Below are 21,579 nucleotides of genomic sequence, written 5' to 3' on the forward strand. Positions count from 1 at the left end.
TCACTGCCTGCTGTCGAGCTGGAGGGTGTCCCGGTGGCGCCTTTACATACAGTCGGCATGCTGCAGCAGGGAGCAGACCTGACCTATGGTGATATCCTTCTAGCCCTGGGGGACTTGCGGGCGACATGGTGCCAACGCACTCGAGAACTGGAGTGGAAGATCGATGCTGCTATGCCATCCAGGGAACTACTGCGGTTGTTTGACCCCCCAATGCCTCTCATTCCCTTTGAGGCGGATACAAATTGGCGACAGGGGGGTACTATGGATCGTCCTCTCCCTGGTTACAGTGTCGAGGGTTTGTCTAATGATCAAGTTGCAGATACAAAGCTCCCTTCCACTTTACAAGCTGAGACTCTGCCTCTGCGGGTGTTGCCGTGTCTGCCTCAACATCGCCGGAGTGTGTGCCGTTCGGTGGGGAAAACTGTGTTTGTCACTATCGATGTGGTGATGGTCTATGACTGGGAACTCTCGCTTCTTCTCCCTCTGCGTCTTCTTTGCCGTGAGCGGCCATCTTGCTCCTTTGTTCTGCCTGAGGTACACTCCCAGCGGCGGCCATGTTTGGTGGGGTCTCCGCGTTCAGGCCAGGGTTGATGTTGCCTCCCTTGATGATCCTGCTTGACCGCCTGGCATGACCCGGACTAGAATATTTGCTTATGTATCGGTTGTGCCGCATGTGTGTAAATTGCTACTGTTTACCGCGGGGGTGGATCTGTGGGGCCGCTCAGGATCGGGCCGGGGCTGGGCGATTTTCTTTAGTTTGCTGTACGTATTGGCGGGCGGGGACTAGGATGAGGCTGCTAATTATCTGCTTTGCTCGCACATTTGAAATGGAGTCTCCCCACCTGCCGCTTTGCTTGCTTCTTCAGTTGTGCTGATGATTTTCAGGGTGGGGGATGCTTAATGGGCTGTGGTGACCGGGAGTATGTAACATTTCCTCCTCCTGCCTTCTCTGGGAGTCGGAGACTGGGAGGTTATTTCCCACTCTCCGGACTCTCTTTCCTACTTGGGGTTCATTTGGGGCGACAGGCATGCCTATTGGGGGGGGGTGGGCCATGGCCTTCCGCTGGTATGCAGGGTGGGGGGATGGGATGTGTTCTATGTCTTCTTCGTCTCTATGGCCCTCTCTCTCTTTCTTTCTCCCTTCCTCTTTGGTTTCCTTTTCTTTTATGTTTCTTTGTTTCTTCGGGGTCGGGGTTCAGTGTTAGTAAGGAGCTTATTGTGTTTTATCATTCTGTGGTATAGTGTATGCTCTTCGTCCCTGGATGGTGGCCACCTGTCTCCTTACCAATGCCTTCCTATATAACGCTTCCTTCTGGGTGCTCCGTGAACGGTGATGTCTCTCCTGGTCAGTGATTAGCTTCGACTCTGTTCGAAGTACACTACGTTGTACTCGACAAAACCATAAAATTAAACCTTTTCTTATCCTGACATTATTGTTCTATGTTCTCCAATGTCATAGCGGCCGGCCCCGAGGGGGTTGTAGGCAGACGCTGTGTATTGTGCATCTATCGAAATAAAGGTTTTTAAAAAAAAAAAAAAAAAAAAAAAAAAAAAGATCAGTACATTTTTCTCTCTTTAAGTTTCTATGTACATTGTTTTGTTGTGGAAGAAAAGGAGGTATGTTATATCCTGCTTATTGTATATTGCTATGTATGCCTCTATCCACTTTATGCCCTTCTAGTAGAATGTCACTGTACTATGATCCACTACGGAATGTTGGGTGCTGGTTAAGAAAAGCCACAGTTATGATGGGGCTGAGCAGCATGCTGGCTGCTCCTGGTGCGTCTTGTTCCAGGCTACTTCACATATTCCGGTCATCAACTCTATTGCTAAGAGCATGATGTTTCAATGACGCAGAACAGTGCATGGTCGTGAATATATCTGAGGTCTACGAGTGGGTCAGTGTCGTCAAGTTTAAATTACTTGACATATACCTTGACTAGCACTACTGTGCTATTAATGTATCTCACACCATTATTATGCAGTTACAGACACGTTATTGACTTTACTTATGAGTCTAAAATGACTGTTCAAGTTTATCTCCTGTATTTCTAGCGTTGTGGGATTCTCTTTCAATCTCTAGTAGAGTTTGTCGATGTCACTGTTGATTTCACATTTACCTGTTTTACTATGTGTCTAGTCCTTCCTAGTTGGGGTTGCATATCTCTGGTTACATGCATATGTTTATGCCCTCTCAAGAATTGTATTTCATGTGTTTTCCAGTTAAGACTGTTTCTAGCGTTATGTCAATGACATTCATACTTGGTTTGCTGTTTCTCACGTTTCTAGCCCTTAAACATGAACATACTTTTACAACGCATGATGATTTCCTTCTAATGTCATGTGAGGTGTGCCTAGGTCATTGGTGAGTCGTATTTTCTTGTTTATATTGCCTCTCACATGATCGTATGCTTCGTCAAATCAATTTTCAATTGCAAAAGGTAGTTGACCCTGTTCTATTATATGTGTGCATATTTGGGCTTGTTGTACATTACATAATGTTGCAGTTGCCTCAGATCATATCCTTCGCTGGGTTGTATACTGTGATGTTTCTATGTGCCTCAACGGGGTATATATATGACCTTAGCTACTCTCTCGAGAGGTCAATTTCTCTATCATCTCAATGTACATGCATGCGTGCAGTATTCCTTAGTAGGGAATGCGTATTTCTCTACACGTATTAATTTGCATGCATTCCAGTAGCATTCCCTTGTTGGGATTACATTGTGTTGTTCTTACCACTGTACTCACGATTTCAAATGGTCACTCTCAAACAGTTCAATTACTCGATTTTTCAATGTTTTTCAATGTGTGACCTCTTTGAGGTTGTCAATTTTTGTTGCTGCCTCTCAACATTTTTGTTTTTTTTCTCCAATGTTTGACCTTTTGAGGTTGTCGATATGGGGGGTTCGTCCCTCTCAATTCTTCAATGTTTCTTCAATACAACCTTCACTAGGTTGTTGGGGTTATTTCTCCTCAATTTTTCAATGTGTGACCCTTTACGAGGTCGTCTCAATATGGGTTTTATCCCTTTCTTTTGCTCAATATGTGACCTGTTACTTTGTAATGCTATTCCAAAGTTGTCTACATTATATTTTATTGCTGTTTCTACGGGGTAGTATGATGGATCTTTTGTTGTTCTTTCCTCTGCTTGCTATTTCCATTTTTTTCAATGCCTGTTTCCTTTCATCTTTTCTTGCCAGTGGGTGTGTCTGGAGTAGTTCTTGGGTTTCTCTTTCCATTTTCTTTCTTGTTGTTTTATGGAGAAGGGAGGATGAGTACTTATTTATGTGTTCGTACCCTTCGGTGGTTTCCTCCCACTCTTTCTACCCTCCTGTTCCCTCCATGCAGTTTTTCTCTTTTAGCCAGTTCCTGTTGTTGCAGTGTTTTTTCTTCTCTACTGTTCTATCTGTTGTTGGGTTAGTGAAGAAAGGGAGATATGTAGTATTTTACATCTCTGTCCATGCTTGTCATTCTCCTCTTTCATCACATGCAATGCCTCTAGAACGTTACAGTGTGATGATGCTCTGTGGAATGTTGGGTGTCTCTCAAGAAAGGCACAGTTGAGATGAGCTGAGCTGGCTGCTCCTGGTGGGGATTGTACATTATTACTTCTGGACTCAACTTCTTATCTTCAATAAACCAACCTGAAATACCTCAATGTGTCCAGCTTCATTACTACAATGTGCTGCCTTCAGGGCAGCCGCAAACTTGTGCTGCCCTGGGGCAGCGCGTTCAGGTGAAATATGGAGGAGCTTTGAAGCAGCCGCTCTGTGTTTCAACTGTGCAGGCATCACTACGACTGCACTTTTTAAGAGGGGTAAGAGATACCCATGCAAGTGGGTGCAGTGGGTGACTGCACCCACCTGAAAGGGGATGTCTAGGGGGTCCTATTAACAATCTCCAGAGGGCTGCCATCAGGGTGTGCACTGACAGTGTACCACCTTGTAGGTGGTGCACTGTCAGCGCGCCTCCTGACAGCTTCTGTACCTTTGCGCCCACACCTATGATACAGCCCGGCCACAGAGACAAAAGAGATTCCCTCATTATGAGGTAATGCCCTCTGATGATAGCACTGGCGCTATATGTGCACCAGTGCTATCTGTATTATGGAAGGGACTGCACAAGCGTCTTGTCGTAATACCAAAATGCCCCCGGAGGCTCGCAAAGCAGGCACAAACGCCTGTTGTGCCCCCGGGGCACTTTGAATAATACGGCCCATGGTTGTTGTTGGCCTTTTAATGAACCTAGGTTCTTTTCAGAAAAGAGTTCTTTCATGTGCAATAAGTAGCCATTATGAATCTCGCTGCGCACCGGCCAGAGCAGTATCAACCTTGAGAGGATACCGCTCTGGTCAATTCTTAATGGCCTGCTGCTCCTGCGTCCGGCATTAAAGGGTGCAGAAACACTTGACTGCGTTTTACCGGGTACAGAAACATATTCAGCAAAACCACCTGGACTTCGGGGCCAAGGGCACAGGTGCAACCCGGCCCCAAGAGACCACCTCCTACTGAACAGAGGTGGGACACGATTCACCAGCCCAAGCACCCCCTGAGTCCCCTGAACTTGCATTGCCACCAGTGCCTTCCCAGACCCCAAAATTTGCAGGGCAACCTGTTGGGGCCCGTCCACTCGCATTGAACTGGTTATTCTGGGTCACCAACTTTATTCTCTATTCCGGGCAGCATAACTGGAATTCGGGATGGAAAGAGGAAGAAAATGCAGTACAAGGAGCTTCTATGGACTGCAGGATTCTATTTCCTATTGTGCTTTTAATATGGGAAAAAGTGATGCACCGGTGGTGCAAGAGGCTTGTAAATATGCCCCTGAGTGTTCTACATCATGGATCTTTTAAGCGTTTGATGCTCAGAAGAGTGAATACAAGTTAATACATAATCCTAGCCTCCAATCTTGCAATGAAATCAGTAATTCTAGTCTAGAATATCACCTTAATGCCAGGCATATCTTAATCGAGCTGTATATGACTAGGTCAAGCAATAGCAAAGCCAGACTTCTCTCACTTTTTAGGTCAAGCACTGTCAGGCAGCACAAGCTGTCTACTTGTATAAGACCTATTATGGGCTTATCAACAACTTCCAGGGGCTAACAGCCCACACACTGCTTACTATTGGTCAGCTATATTGTCACTCTAATTTGCTGGCTTCTTATTTGTTGGTTTCCCTTGTCCCCGTTTGTCCAGCTTGTGTTCATCCTTCCCCTGGAGCATTGCCTATTTATCATTTATCTGCCTGCACAGCTTCTATCCTTCCACTCCTCACCAGTGCTTAATTTGAGCCGGTGGTTTCCAGTGCTCGGCACCTGCACTTATTTGTCAACACCAGCACTTATGACAGTCTGCTGCATGGTTGTGCTCTTTGTCTGATTTAGACACGAGCCTAACAACAGTTGTTTATTAATTCAATACACTTTAAAAACGACTAATACCTGCCGCCAAAGCCATTCTTACAGCTTTGGGGGTCTGGAATAGTCATAATTGTCACACTTGTAGGAGTGTGATGGTTAGTAGTTGTGTTGTTCCTGTTATGGCTGTGCTGACCGTTGCAATGGACGGTGCAAGCGGAAGTGGCCTCCTGAAGAGGACCCTGGCACTTCAAGTTTTACAAATTAAGCACTGCTCCTCACCTTTAGGAAACGACTTTTTAAATTTTCCATAAGCACTCTCAGTGAGTGCATGTGTTTTCCAGCTCTTTCCCTGATGTGCGTCTCCCCCCTTCAAAAGCCCAATTCCTGTGCTCCAGGTTGCGGACTGTTTTGTGTTGCAAGGCTGCTCTTGTGTGCTCTTCCTCCTGCCAAAATCCCTCCTTATCTGGCACTCCATGTTACCTTTTTGCTTGTTTGCTTAACCCCTGAATTCTGTGTTGCTCTCTTTAACGTGCTGCTTTTCCCCTCCTCAACCCCTCCCCATTGCCCCTCCCCTCACCTCCTATGTTGTCCCACATGTCCGCACTCTTTTTAAAATGTTTTTTTATTGGGTAGGACCGAGCGCAAATTACTATCGGTCACTCCGCCTTAAAAAAAATCCGCATTTTCAAATGGTGCCTACGCCATTTAGATGGCGCGCATGCTCAATGGCGCATAAAAATAACACCAGGATAATGATGCGCCGCTGTAGCCACATCATCGCTGTTTTTTTGTGGTTTTTTTTGTTGCTCTTTTTTGTACTTTTGGCCATGCTGCACAGCATCTTACAGAAAAGTCATCAATGCCAAAAGGCATTTCAATATTCAATAAATACCAAAGGTGAAATATACTGGCTTCACCAATGCTTGTTAGAACTTCTGTAATAGCAAAATAAAAATGGATACAGGCAGACGATACAATCTGAAGAGTTTTTATAAATTCATATAAACCACACCACACTGCACCCTCCCGGCTGCTCCATCACATGTCAGCCATGCCCGGGGAACAAGGGCTAAAAAGCCCCCGATAAGTTGACTTTTGGGAGCGTAATTGGGCCGAAGATGATCTGGCGACGAGCCTGGAGGAATGTCTTCACGCTGGGCGTGTGGCTTGGAGCGGTCTCTCCACGGCTGCCACACACCGCGAGAAGAAACACGAGAAAACAAACAGGAATTTCGTACAGGATGTTAGCGGACTAGCTCCGCGGGGACGAACGCAGTCTTTCCTCGCTGTTTGCCTGCCCTCCTGACGTCATGGTCAATCGCGCTTCGAGGTCGGCCATGACGTCAGCGGGGCGCGGCGGATCGGCAGACGGGAGCGCGAAATCTTCACGAGCGGTTGTCTCCCCGCCTGCTCCTCGTGGGCCGTTGTTATAAGCATTTGAAAATAATAAAGAGTTATCTTCCCCACACATGTGTCTCGCCTCCCTCACTCTGCCACTACAAATGGCGACGAGGGTTAATTGATGCTGTACGGCCCACGTGTGGAATCCGGTGCCCCGAGCCCCTCGTGCTCCTCCATTGCTGCGGTGCTGCCCTCTGCTGGTCCTCTTGCTGCCACGTGGGAATTCTTACGACGCTTGGTCCGTCCTGCTGCTGGCTGGGTGCTGCGTGTCCCCTCTGGTCCCCGGCGTTACAGTCTGCTGCCTGGTGAGGGGGCTGGAGTGCTGGACCTTGCTGTCTCCTGTGCCCAGGAGGTGTGCCGTGAGGATCATCCTTCCCTGTCCCACCCAGTGTGCTCCGGTGGGCGTGGGGCCCTACGTGCAGGCGCTCCTGCAGGCGCGGTCCAGTTCTGCGTGCTGAGGTTCCAGGTCGTGCTGCCAGCCGTGCCTGTCCGGTGGCTGTCTTCGTGGTCGTCGTCCTCCTGCTGCGGTCCCTGACCTCCAACGATGGCTCAGCCGGTCAACATCTGCGTGCCTCCCCTGTTCCTTGATTCTCCTGGTAAGCCGTGCATGAAATGGAAGGGGTGGCTACGTGCGTTTGAGAACTATATCGTTTCCGTAGACAGCGAGGGGTATAGCCCCGAGCGCAAGAAGGCGCTATTGTTCGGACTGCTGGGGAAGGCCGGCCAGGAAGTTTTTGACAGTCTGCCAGTGTTCGTGGACCCCTCCGGGGCTCCCGCTCCTCTGAATGTGTATCAGGAGGCGGTTAAGCGGCTTGAGATGCAATATGCCGAGGAAGGTAACATCATGGTGGGGCGCCATAAGTTTGCTCTGCGGCGACAGGAGGAAGGAGAGACTATTGAGGAGTACATTGCCTGCTTACGCATTCTGGTGCAAGACTGTGAATATGCGGAGATGACCGATACTTACATCAGAGATCAGGTGGTGTTCTATTGCCACTCTAAGAAGGTGCAGGAGAGATTGCTGTCATGTAGAAACCCTTCCCTGAAGGATGTGGTGGCCATTGCGAAGGCCGTTGAGCGTTCCATGGTGTCCACTAGGGAGCTTGCATGCACAACTCAGGCTTCGACGGTGTGCTACGTGCAGGACAAAAGTAAAAGTGTGTCAAGGACTCCCGACAAAGCAGCAAGTGATAGAGGGGGTGGCAGGAGGCCGTTCGCCTGTTTTAGATGTGGGGCGCGGGACCACTTGGCTGATAGCAGGTCTTGCCCGCCTCTGACCAAGAGCTGCACGAAATGCAGGAAGGTGGGCCATTTTGCAGCTGTGTGCAAGACAAGGAAACCAGGTGGGGGCATGAAAGTGAGCTCGGTGAGTGATAGCGATGCGGAGGCGAGTGCGGACATAGTGTTGTCCATTGATGCCGAGGACGGCAGAGTGAAGGGGCCTATTGGCTCCGTTCTGATTGGTGCTGTAGAGCTGCAGTTTACGGCTGATTCTGGTTCGCCTATAACCCTGATATCTGACACCACGTTTGATGCAAAGTGGCAGGGAGTGCGGTTGCGTGAGACTGATGTGAATCCCAAGGCCTTTGGGGAACAGGACATTGTGATGAAAGGGTTTTTCTGCGATACACTCACCTTTCGAGGGCGCACTGTGATGACGAAGGTCTATGTGGCTGAGAAAGGGAGAAGCCTTGTGGGGTGGAAGGACCTGGCGAAGCTGGGTGTGATGCTAGTCCCGGGAGCCGACGATCCCATTGTTCTGCGTGATGACTGGGTCGGCTACATACAACCTGGTGAAGTGCATGGGGGATTGGCTGAGGTCATTGGTGAATTTGAGTCTGTTTTTAGGAATGAGGTGGGGCGTGTGAGAGGGTTTGTACACGCCATACAGTTGAAAGAAGGGGCAATACCGATAAAGCATAAGGTTAGGACGGTCCCTCTCTCTGTCAGAGGGGAACTGAAGAAGGTCCTCGATAAGTTGAAGCAGGAAGGCGTGATAGAGGAGGCAGGCGCATCAGAATGGGTGTCCGCGATTGTGGTGTCCAAGAAGAAGAGGACAGGGGACATTCGTCTATGTGTGGACCTGCGGTCCTTAAACAAAAATATCCTGGTGAACTGCCATCCGCTGCCCAACATCCAAGAAATTCTGTCGTCCACGTCAGGGTCCAAGTTCTTCACCCTGATAGACCTGAAGTCAGCATACCACCAGGTGTGTCTCACGGAGGAGTCCAAAAAACTGACCACCTTCATTACCTCGTTCGGAGCGTACAGGTACGTCCGGCTCCCCTTCGGCCTTGCATCGGCGTCAGGGGTCTTCCAGAAGTTGATGGACTTGCTTTTCTGCAACATGAAGGGCGTCGAAGCATTCCAGGATGACATCCTGATCCACACGAAGGATGAGAAGGGGCACCTGGAGCTGCTGGGCACGGTGCTGGAGATCCTGCGGGAGAAAGGGATGACGGTCTCCAAAGACAAGTGCAAGTTCATGGAGGGCAGGATAGACTACCTGGGGCACGTTCTAACTCCAGATGGTATTGCGCCCAAGGAGGATCTGGTGAAGGCCATTTGAGATGCCCCATGTCCCGGAGATAAGGACGCCTTGTGGTCATTCCTGGGGCTCAGCGAGTATTACTCGAAGTTCATGCAGGGTTACGCACTCACAGTGGAGCCCCTTAGGAAACTGCTGCGGAAGAACGAAAAATACGTATGGGCGCAGGAACAACGAGCTGCCTTCGAATCCGTTAAGCAGGCCATTGTCGCGGCTCCAGTGTTACAGCCTTACAACAAGGATCACCGCAATGTCATCACTGTCGATGCCAGCGCCAAAGGGATCGGCGCAGTGTTCTGCCAATTCCAAGGGAAGAAGGAAAGCACCATCGCGTTCATATCCCGGTCGCTGAGCGACGCAGAGAAACACTATAGCACTATCGAGCGGGAGACGCTTGCCTGCGTCTGGGCAGTGGAGAAACTAAAGAACTATTTGTGGGGCAAAGAGTTCGAGCTAGTCACGGATCACAAACCGTTGATTTATATGATGGACGGCGAAGGCCGTGGTAATGGAAAAGCCAGCTCGAGACTCCCGCGGTTGCTGTCCAAATTGCAGGATTACCACTTCACCATCAGACACATCAAGGGTGGCCTCAACAGCAGGGCGGATTGCCTATCGCGCCTGCCTATCGCCGGCGAGGAAGAAGGATCCCTAGACGACACGGAGTGTGTGGTGGCGATGGTAGACGCGACGGCTTTCTGCGAGGGGTCTATCTCTGAGGAAGAATGGCTGGCTGCCCAGGAAAAGGACGTGACCCTCCGAAGGGTAGTGGACCACATGACAACTCATTGGCCTCCGGTACGGAACTTGCACGGGGCGCTCAGATGTTTCCAGCAGATAAGCGCGGAACTTACGATTGAAGATGGTTTCCTGAAAAGGCATGAACTGTTTGTGCCCCCGGAAAGTCTGAGGGACAAGCTGATCAGGATTGCTCACAGGGGCCACCCGGGGAGTACAGCCACCAAAAACCCCCTCAAGCAGTACTACTGGTGGCCGGGGATGTGCAGCGACGTCTGCGGTTTCATTGATAGATGCGGGCCGTGTTTGAGAGCCGACAAACATTGGAAGACGGCCAAGGGGGAACTGCAGATGGTGGACATTCCAGTCGGCCCATGGTGCAAGATTGCCATAGATTTCGCAGGCCCGTTTACCATTCTGCCGGACGACTGCAGGCATCTCATCGTCCTTACGGACTACTTCTCCAAGTGGATCCACTACAAGTTCGTTAGGGAGGTTACTACTGACCGGGTGATCAAGGTGCTGAAGAAAATCTTCGCGACGGAGGGGCAGCCGAAGATCATGGTTTCCGACAATGGTACCCAGTTGGTGTCCCGGCAGATGACGGATTTCCTGGCCAGGCTGGGAATCAAGCAGGAGAAGACCCCACTGTACAGTCCGAAGAGCAATGGGCAGGTCGAGCGGATGAACAGGTTCCTCAAAGAGGGTATCCAACAGGCTGTGGCGTCTCAAATGAACGTGAAGGCGTTTTTGGCTGATAAGGTGCACACTTTCCATAACACGCCTAATGAAGTCACAGGTCATACGCCGTTCTATTTGATGAGAGGGAGACGGTGCATGAGCGAGCTTACCCCCAAATTCAACAATTGGTATGACATGAGGGACGGAACGGAGGATATACCGGAAGAGGGGTTGAGAGTCAAGGAACGCATAGTGGCTAAGCAAGAGAGCAACAAACTGTATGCTGACATGGTCAACAGAGCCAAACCGAAGGAAATTGCGCAGGGAGATTGGGTACTGGTGAAGAAGCCCTACAATTAATGAAGGGGGAATCTGTATTCCAAACCCCATTGCGGGTACACGGAGCAACCAGAGGGGCAGTGTGTCTGGAAGGTGGGGGATGGCGTAGCAAGGATGACGTAGTCAAGCTCAAAGCTGGACAAGAGGAAATCATCATGAAAAGTGGTCGCATGCGTGAATCCGAGAGCGATGATAGTGTGCTTGAATGGCAAGACAATGAGGTCACCGGTGGAAGTATGTGCGATGATGAGGTTGGGGGCAATCCCCCCGCACAAGGCTGGGCCGGATGCGGAAGCGCACTTACTAGTGGGAGCACAGGGCATGGTACGGGAGGTGCTGAGAGGCAGATGGGCCCAGGCTCCAGACCAGGGAGGTGTGACAGTCGCAGCATGGGGAGCCCGGGCCAAAGCGGTACGGGAGTTGGTGGGGTGGCACAAACTCCGTATGTTACCCCTAGCAGGCCGACACGGCATGTCAGAGCACCCAAGAGATTTGATGACTTTGTTATGAGATGATAATGTGTTTCATATTTTTTCTGTTGATAAGGGAGATGTCGTACAGGATGTTAGCGGACTAGCTCCGCGGGGACGAACGCAGTCTTTCCTCGCTGTTTGCCTGCCCTCCTGACGTCATGGCCAATCGCGCTTCGAGGTCGGCCATGACGTCAGCGGGGCGCGGCGGATCGGCAGACGGGAGCGCGAAATCTTCACGAGCGGTTGTCTCCCCGCCTGCTCCCCGTGGGCCGTTGTTATAAGCATTTGGAAATAATAAAGAGTTATCTTCCCCACACATGTGTCTCGCCTCCCTCACTCTGCCACTACAAGGAAGCATGGTAAACTGGCAGAGGCGCAACTAGAGCCAAATTTCGGGGGGGGCTAAGAATAATTTTCGGGGGGGGGGCTGAATCTTTTAAGCCATAGGCAGAGTGGAGCTGCAGGGGCTCTTAGAAGGGGTGAAACAACAGCGAGGCCTCATTAACATGCAAATGGTCTTTTAAAGACCTGTGAAGTGCTCGTGTGCGGTTGTGTGCGCGCCGGGAAGCTGTCTCATCCCGGGCTGCCACACACGACGGGGGGGGGGGCTTAAGCCCTGCGAGTCCAATGGGTGTTGAGCGCCTGTAAACTGGAGCCGACGTTTTTACAGCTAAATGTTTTCAAATGTAAACACCTGTTGATTGAATTACAGCCTCACCACCCTAGCAATAGAATATTTTAAAAAGCGCATGCACGTCTGAATTTTAAGAGGAACCTTCATGGAGGAACTTGCACTGCTTTGCACCATTAGAGCTTTCAGTTGTGATCTTCAGACTTCCATTCATGTCAGATATGCCAAGCACAGCGACAAAAACACTAGAAAAAGATCTCACCTTTGTATGGACCAGTGGCGTAACGATAATTGAGGGAGCCCCCCTGCAAGGTACATGAAGGGGCCCCCTCCGGACTCTTATCAGGAGCTCCCCTGCCGAAGTGCAGTGCTGAGGGGGCCCCTTGGAGCTTGCCCCCCCCCCCATGCCGGGGCCTGTGTTACGCCCCTGGTATGGACTCAGGGCCGGCTTCACAGCTGGTGGCGCCCAATGTGACAATGTTTGTTGGTGCCCCCCAATGACCACCTCCACCACGGATTCCCTCATTAACACCCTTTAACAGTGACCCTCAAGTCCCCATTACCGCTCTCTCTCTGATGCAATTCATTCATTTTATACTCATTCCAGTGTAGGGTGTCCGAGCACTTTATATCGCACACACTTTACACAGAGACAATCAATCATATGTGTGTAAATCAGTGTATAGGAAACGTTACATAAGCCAACAACTATAAGGTGCAGGATTGACATGTCATCCATACTGAAAGGCATTATGGTTTAAGAGTGCCTGTTCTGGGGAAGCACAAACTGAATTTAAAAATTAACACCATGGTTGGGGGTTCTCTTTATTGATAAAAATTGATTTCTACCCACATGAACCCATTTTGGGGTATTAGGCTGATGAAAGACTATTTAAAAAATCATAGCTCTCTAAACTATTTTTTTCAGTCTGCATGCAGTTCTTTGATGACAGTTAATTGCTCACTGTTCTACATTAAGATGTTAGCTTATAAGCTGCAAGGAACAATCTCTCTGACAAAAGCAATAACCTACTGACCCATTTACATTATATGCACTTTGTGATTTGCGTGGTACACGTTCTTTGCAGCGGGCATATTAACCCTCTGAGCTACCTTTCCATTAATCAAACTTCCACTAGACAAACCTTCAATCTCTTTCTCTCTCCAGGAAGAAGATTAATCAACTGACTGATCTTTACATTTTATTATTGACTGAAAATTGTTGGAGGCAAAGAACGCAGCAGCAGGTGCTTTTAAAACCATAATATATGGTGCCCCAACATGAAGTCAGTGCCTGGTGCAGTGGCACCAGGCGCACTGCCCTAGAGCCAGCCCTGTATGGGCTCTTCAGTTAGCAGCAACACACACTGCTTTCCTAGTTCTGCTTCAGGTGAGGCGTGTTCTGAGCACCTCTCATCAAAGGTCTTCGCAGTAGGAAAGGACCCTCAAGACCTTTAGACAACTTCACTGATTGCCACTGCCAGCCTGCTCCTTATTCAAGACATACTGGACCATCTACAAGCCAATGATCTATGTTCAAGATTGGGACCTCCGTTGGAGCACTCTTAGCTCACAGTAGTAGTGTCACAAGAATGGAAATCAGAAAATGCTGAAAGGAGAAGAGCAGAGATACCAGTCACTCTCCTACTATACTTGTAGGACCTGTAACGTAATCCTACGCTATATCTGCAGGGTTCCATCTTTTCTCCACTTTCACAAGAAGTGGAAAACCAATCTCTTAAGCAACACCTCATCACAGGGTAACAACACACATGCCACGCCAGCTGTGAAAAATTCACACACCTTTCCACTCCACCCCTTGCCCACTTCCATCTCTGCCTCTCCTATCCCTGCCCATACCCTCCCGGTAGGCATCATTTCAGCATCCTTCTACATTATTCTTCGGTAAAAGATTACCTTTGAAGCAGTAGCCCCACTTTCATCTTCCCACAGATAGATAGACAGACAGACAGACAGACAGACAGACAGACAGACAGACAGACAGACAGACAGACAGACAGACAGACAGACAGACAGACAGACAGACAGACAGACAGACAGACAGACAGACAGACAGATAGATAGATAGATAGATAGATAGATAGATAGATAGATAGATAGATAGATAGATAGATAGATAGATAGATAGATAGATAGATAGATAGATAGATAGATAGATAGATAGACACTTGCTTACAGGGGCTTACGGCCAGTCTTCTTCATTCATTGGTCTGTTGCTGTGTCATTCACATTTTTCTTCCACCCACCAAAGCATATAGCAAGCAGCAGCCAATATTAGCCATTGACCAATTTCACTGCGCGTGACGACATTCCACTCTTTCACAATGGATACTTCTGCACAAAAAGTAGGTCTATTTAGTGCAAGGGAACATTATACAAGTGTGGGATTTTTTTAGACTAAAAATAGTTATTGTCTTTAGTTCATTTTTCTTAGATTGGGGAAGGCCTGGCAGTTCCCTCAACTAAACGATTTTTTTTTTACAAAAATCATGACAAAACAAGCATTTATAGTTTGTGTATAATTTTAGCAAAATAAAAAGGTTTGGTTAATACCTAAGAATGGCAGAAAGCGATTGGTCTATCACATAAAGTTGACTGACCAATTAATTAAGGGTGAAGAGTGGTAGATTCACACCCATCACATTTAATGTTGCGAATCCTGACTTCAGAATCATTACGTGAAATACTGGGCTATGCCCCTGTTGGAAGTTAGCTCTCTATACAGTGTACGAAAATGTAGTAAACTGTGCAGAGAGTCCAGGGACACCCAGATTAATATTCAGAGGCAAAAGTAGATAATACTAACGCTCTATTTTAGGTAGTGTGAGCGACCGGTCAGGCTTATCAGAGGGTAGTGCTAAGCATTTAATGCACTCACAGAGGCAATACATGATACACACACTCAAGAATAAATCCGAGACAAACTTGCAAAAAGAACACTGATTTTCGTATGATTTTCAAGACCAAGAACTTTGTTCTCAGGCAAGTACTTTTTAAGTTATGAATTTTTTTAAAGTTCGAAAAATAATGCACAGTTGTGCTCAATTGCGGGCAATAGAAGTCTATAGAGAAAACCACAAAAATGCATATAAAATCATACAATCAGTTCTCAGGGTTCATCTTCTGGATTTAGCGTAGCAGCGAGCCAAGTCCCACTGCTCCAGCAGCAGATCGCCAAAGGCGTCCCAGATTCGGCCAGGAGCAGGGTGCTGAGGTCTTTGGTAGCTGGTGCGCTACAAAGAAGGGGGCCACCTCAAAACAGACTGCTCAAGGGGACATAGAGGTAAGTGTGGGGAGACCCAAATTAGGGATCAGGTCGCAAGTGCCTCAGGACCATGGGGGCACAGCTGGTTCATCATTACTCCCGGCCGGGCGGGCAGGGTGCGGAGCAGGTATGTGAGCCGGGCTTTGCGTGTCAAGGCGGTCTTTGCAGTCAGAGGCAAGCAGTTTGCAGGGATGATTTCCAGACAGCTGGGCCACTCACAAAGTGGGTCTCAGAGGTTCAGATGTCCCTCAACTAGTGCTTGCTTCCTGGTCAGTTGAAGTCTGAATTGGACTCTTCCAGGTTGCAGGGTGTCAGGTACACGGGTATTGGTGCAGCACGGTTTTGGTAGATCCCAGTGTAGTCACACTTGGCAGGGAGACAGATCTGACCCGCTGGAGCTGGTGTACTGTTTCTGATTTGGTTATTGTGTCAGCGTCAACAGGGAGCTGTAAGTCAATAAGCCAGACTCGGCAGGGGATGGTGCCTTCGGACTGCAGGGAAGTAGCTCCTCTACTCCAAGGGAGATCTCTGGCAATTGGCAAAGAGCTGGAGGTGTTCCGGGGTTCTTGGAGGCCTCACATTAGCTGGACAAGACAGCGCACCACGATGGTCGAGTCCTTGAAGACAGCAGGCAGGGTTTCCTACTAAAATTCTCCAGCAGGTACTCTGTTCTCAGGTCAGCAGCTCTTATTTGTCTGTTTTTTTCTTAGGTCCATCGAATCTAAAGTTCAGGGTCCAGGGGTGCCAACTAAATACTAAATTTAGGGGCATTACAGGGGGAAGTAGGTAGTAGACAATGTGCTACCTACCTTTAGGGTGTCTACACCCTCTATGTGACCACTTCCTTTTGGGAGTGGCACAACCCTAACCCTCATTGGCTAATTCCCTCTCAAACAAGATGGAGGAAATTAAAAAGTGGGGTCCACATCACCTGCCCCACCTTAGGGGTTGCGCTGGCTGAATGTGGGCCCACCTCTTAATCTAACTAATTTTCCCGCTTGTCCTCCCGCCAAATGTGGAGCAGGACAGGGGGGTTGGCATCCTCCACTATCAATGCCTGGGTTGCATTTCAATGGCGGTATCACCTTTGAAGCTACCTACCTTGGAAGTCCAATCCAGCCTGGGGGAGGAGTGAAGAAACTACGTCCAATTTCACACAGGGATGTGTGCCATGTTGACTCTTCCATTTTCTCTGCACCAAGACACTCAGCTTGTAACAGCAATTTGCATGGTCTTGGTGAGGGGTCCCTAGGGTGGCACAATTTGTGCCTCAGTCCTAGTGAACCATCTCCAGTCCCCATGCCCTAGTTCAAGGCTTGCTGAAGTTGTGCCAATCGTGTTACAGTTTTAGGAAAGAGCTCTCTCACTTGGGGGCCTGGTTAGCTGGGACCAAGTACGCTTTCATTCGAAATCACATCATGTTTCAGTCAAAAAGTAGGGGATAACCATGTCAAAAGTGGCACTTTCTCACAGCCCAAACTACATCAACGCAGGTAGAAGTGGAATGTGCGCTCACCCGAATGCACTCTGTCCAGAGAAGGGTCTGTGCACCACTGCCACATATAGCCAATCAGGATGTTGATGTTCGTGCTATTACGTGTCGGGCACGGTGGGACTTGAAAAAGGCCTGAAACTGGAACATCCATACTCAACCCTGCTCCTACAGGCAGGTAACCCTTTGCTTCCTCCCACCAAGAAAAAACATGATAAAGTACTATTGCAGCGTTCTGGCCTAACAATAATGAGAGGGTGGGGATGTGGCATAGCGGCCAGAGCTGCCAAGGTAGGAACTGGGAACCAGGTTTGAGTCTCTGCGTCGGCTCAAGTTTCTGTGATTCTGGGCAAATCACTTAATCTCCCTATGCCTACCGAAAATGAATGTGTCCCTGTGTAATGTTAACTGGTGCTCATGTAAACCCAGCGATAATTCCACGAAGTTTGGCGATAGCTTGCTGATAGGACCTCACATACTTAGCCATGATATCCACCTTCCATAGGATATCATGGCTAAGTCAGTTTCAAAGCAGGCGTAAGGAAAGTAGCGATAACAGAGGTTATCGCTACTTTTCTTGTCGCTATGCTGCTTTGCGTGAGGCTTGATAATAGGAGAAATGTCGCTTAGCGACATTTCTCCCGTAATCCTGGGGAGGAACACCCACTTTGCATCTCATTAGAGATGCAAAGATGGGCATTAGGAATTCAGGCGCTAAGGCAAGGTTTCACGCGATAGCGTGACCTTGCTGATATAGCGATAAAATTATCGCCGCTTTTCGGCCGAAAACGGCCGCAAAAGCGGCGATAATTTTATATCACCACCTTGTAGATATGCCCCATAGTCCTTTATAATGATCCGTAAATAAGGCTGAATAGTAAAGGTGATCAACGTAAGTTGATGGGCCTGTACAGTTGCTTTAGTCATAATTGTACAAATTCAAGCTTCTTCTAGTAAACTCATGCAACTATCCTTAAAATCTTTTCGAGTTACAGTACTGAGGGTACTGGGATCATCATAATATTCCGGATGTTCGAGATTACAGGCAAATTGTTTTATATCTTTCAGCCACTTTATGTGCTTCACCCCATCTTGCTTACAACAGTCCCCCATAACTTGGCGATTGAATAAAATATTAAAGCTGACACATTCATGTAATGCAACTTTTGAAGTCATTCCATGATGGAATTATGGTAATAAGAACATTGATTTGATAGCAATCCGTGCGTAATCTAATCTTGTTCAGATCACAGTAACACAGATATCACCAAAAACCAAAGTGACATTAATCCACCAATTATTAATCGTTTGTCTACATTGTATACCTAAGCAAAGAATAATAATCATTTATTTCAAATGTTTGCTCAAAATAACTGCGCAATAATTCAGCATTACTTTTCAAGCAACAACATAAACAAGTGATAACACTGAACAAATGACTTTACTTTTTGTGTGTGGTAAGGTTCTGCAGAACCTCTAGGGGGAAATATAGTGCTGGACTCACCCTAGACACAATGTGTGCTTGGTGGATTATGGCACATAATGTTATAGGGTTAAATTATAAATCTAATGTAGTGCTTGGGGATTTATAGCGCTTGGAAACAGGTTTACCTTGTAATTACGATGTATTGCTCAGTGACTCGTAGCACTCAGTGAACTGGACTCACAAAGTGGAATCCTATATCTGAGCACCAAACATGCTTTACCAGATGTGCCCAGTTGTGCTGAAGCAATTTTTAGAGTGGAGGTGTTGCCATCAATGTTACATCACCAAAGTCATAGGGATAGGGGAAAATCCATGCATCACACAAAGAACAAGCATAGCAAATGCATGCATGAGGAGAGTGGTAAGGATGTAGCATGCAGCTGGTGGTCACACAGTTGCACATATATTTATGACAGCGTATGCATAGTGACATACTGTTTGCTGATTAAACTATACAATGCACAAATAATAATGTGTGCAAATCGGGTTTCAGCAAATATTTCATTTGTGCACCACCTGGTGTATGGCTTTGCTTTGATCCTATTAAAACTTTTGTTTCCATCATACTTCCGAATTACAAAATAATGCTTCATTTCTGCTTTCCTAACTGCTGATATATTCTTAAGTATTTGTGCAGTTCATTTACAGGTATTTAGATTTTGTTGCATTAGGAAACAAATGACAATCACAGCCTTTCCTTCCACTTGCTCACTTTTCTCTAGAAGCGCTTAGAGACCTGTAGGTGATTTGCGCTATATAAAAGTCATATAACATAACACTGTACCCAGCAAAATTGTAGTATAGTTCACTTTACAAAATCTAACTTTAAAGTCAAAGAAAGAAAAGTGAACACCAACCTCCCTATTAAAAGAATGAGCAGCAACATGTCAGAAGACAAAGCCTGACATTTGACCCCCCTCTTTGAACTCACAGCAAATGTGAGGAGATAAAACAAAATGTAAAGGCATCTATATTACTCATTCCCATTTTGAGCTACAGTTTGGTTATTCTGGGTGTGCTGCAGGGCTTATGGGTGTTCAGCCGGCTCTGTCATCTTTCTTTGAGAAAAAAAGCTAGAATATGTATTGTTCCTTTTAACTCACTTATATGGATGCCTCCTCACCACTGGGGTGCAGCTCTGACATGGGTGGCTGTTTCCCTGAAATCCAGGCTATCTCAGAGGAACATACTATACAAGTATGGCAATCTATTCATCTAGCCTTTGCCCAGCCAGGACATTTTACAAGCTACCTGCACCTATTGCACCTTCTTTGTGTCAGCTGATCAGAGCTTCTCCCCAGTCTAGCACATTGCCATCTGAGTGGCAGCAGGCTTCTGTGGTTCCATTGTTAAACATATTAACCAATTATCGGCTTATCTCGCTCTTTTTTCCATTTTGCGCTAAAGCAGATGAAAAAGTTCTTTACAAGAAATGGGTAGTGAGGTTTTCACTGCGCAACATCTAATGGTTTGAGTCTCAAAAATTGCTTCTTAAAGTTTGCATCAAAGGTAAAGGCTGTATGACTGTAGGACTCAAGAATTGAATTTTGGTTCCAAGCCTTTGATGAAAAACGACAGATATAGAAAATAAAGCTTGGAATAAATTCCGGATACCGTCTACCTTCAATGAACTGATGTTTTGAAATATTTATGCCACTGAGAATTTTAGTTATTGCTAATTGCTCAGGGAAATAAATTTCAGATGAAAAAGTTGTCAATAAGCAGATGTCTGTAAAAGTTCTAGTCAATTCTTACATTATTTCTAAGCATGGCACTGAAGTTGTGTCCATAGCAGTTCAGAAGGAACTGCTTGTGATTCTGGACAAAGATTGGGTGGCAGGCCTCATTCTTCTCAAGCTCTTCACCATCTTTGAGGTGGTGTGCCATCTTTGCTGTTGAAAAGTCTGTCAGGTATCAGAATATGCGAGCTTCCCTATAACTGGCTTAGTTAATTTCTTTTTTGCAACAATTCTTTATTGTTTTTTTCCCAATACACAAACAGGTAATACAGCAATCAAGCATTATGCATAGGAACCAAGGTGAGCCATCAAGGGGGAGGGGAGCCGCTGGGGACAGTCAAAGCCTGGGAGCAACGAAAAACAGCACACACATGCCATCCAAAGGGTGGGGGGGTAGGATTCAGCAGGACTTAGACCCGAGGGGGGGGGAGAGGAAAGGGGTAAAGGCAAATCAATCAATTTGGATTTGTAGAGCACGGCTAATCACTTGCAAGGGTTTTCAGGGGTTTGGTTCACGCTAGGATCAGTTGAATAGCCAGGTCTTGAGCGCCTTTCTGAATTCCGGGAGAGAGGATGATGTTCAGAGGTGAAGAGTAAGGTAGTTCCAGAACTTCGCGGCAGGGTAGGAGAAGGCTCATCGTCCACTGCAGCTTTGGCAGATGCGGGAAGTGTGTGCGAGGGCAAGGAAGACAGAGCACAGGTGTCTGGAGGGTTGTTGGAAGTTCAGGTGGTAGTGATGTTTGCTGGCCCTGGGTCATGGTAGGCCATGTAGGCATGTGGAAGCATCTTGAATTGGCATCTTTGCTGGATGGGTAGCCAGTGGAGGTTCCCGAGGTTATGGTGATATGGGCCAGTTTGGGGAGGTTGAAGATGAGTCTTGCAGCCGAGTACTGAATCATCTGGAGTCTCTTCAGGTGTTGGGTAGCGATTCCTGCGTAGAGCGCGCTGTCATAGACCAGCCAGCAGGTGACTAGAGGTTGACTATAGCTTTGATGATGGTTTCCCAAGATTTTTACAGGGAGCCATCTGAAGATCTTTCGGAGCATGCAAAGGGTGTGGAAGCAGGCGGAGAAGACTGCGTTGATCTGGCGTTTCATGGTGAGTCTGCTGTCCAAGATGATGCAATGGTTATGGCGTGGCCTGTCGGTGGGGTTCCAAGTTCAGAAGGCCACCAGGTGTCGTTCAACGGAGAGGTGTTGTTCCCAAAGATCAGCACTTCCATCTTGTCTGTGTTCAACTTCAAGCAGTTGGTCTTGATCCAGCCACCTAGACTAGCCATGCAGTTGTGGAAGTTGGTCCTTGTGGTTGTCTTCTGAGAACGAGAGGATGAGTTGGATGTTGTCTATGTAGGATATGATGTTGAGGTCATGGTTTCTGACACTGTGGGCCAGAGGTGTCATA

The sequence above is a fragment of the Triturus cristatus genome, chromosome 10 (genome assembly GCF_964204655.1).
Source record: "Triturus cristatus chromosome 10, aTriCri1.1, whole genome shotgun sequence".
NCBI classification, from domain to species: Eukaryota; Metazoa; Chordata; class Amphibia; order Caudata; family Salamandridae; genus Triturus; species Triturus cristatus.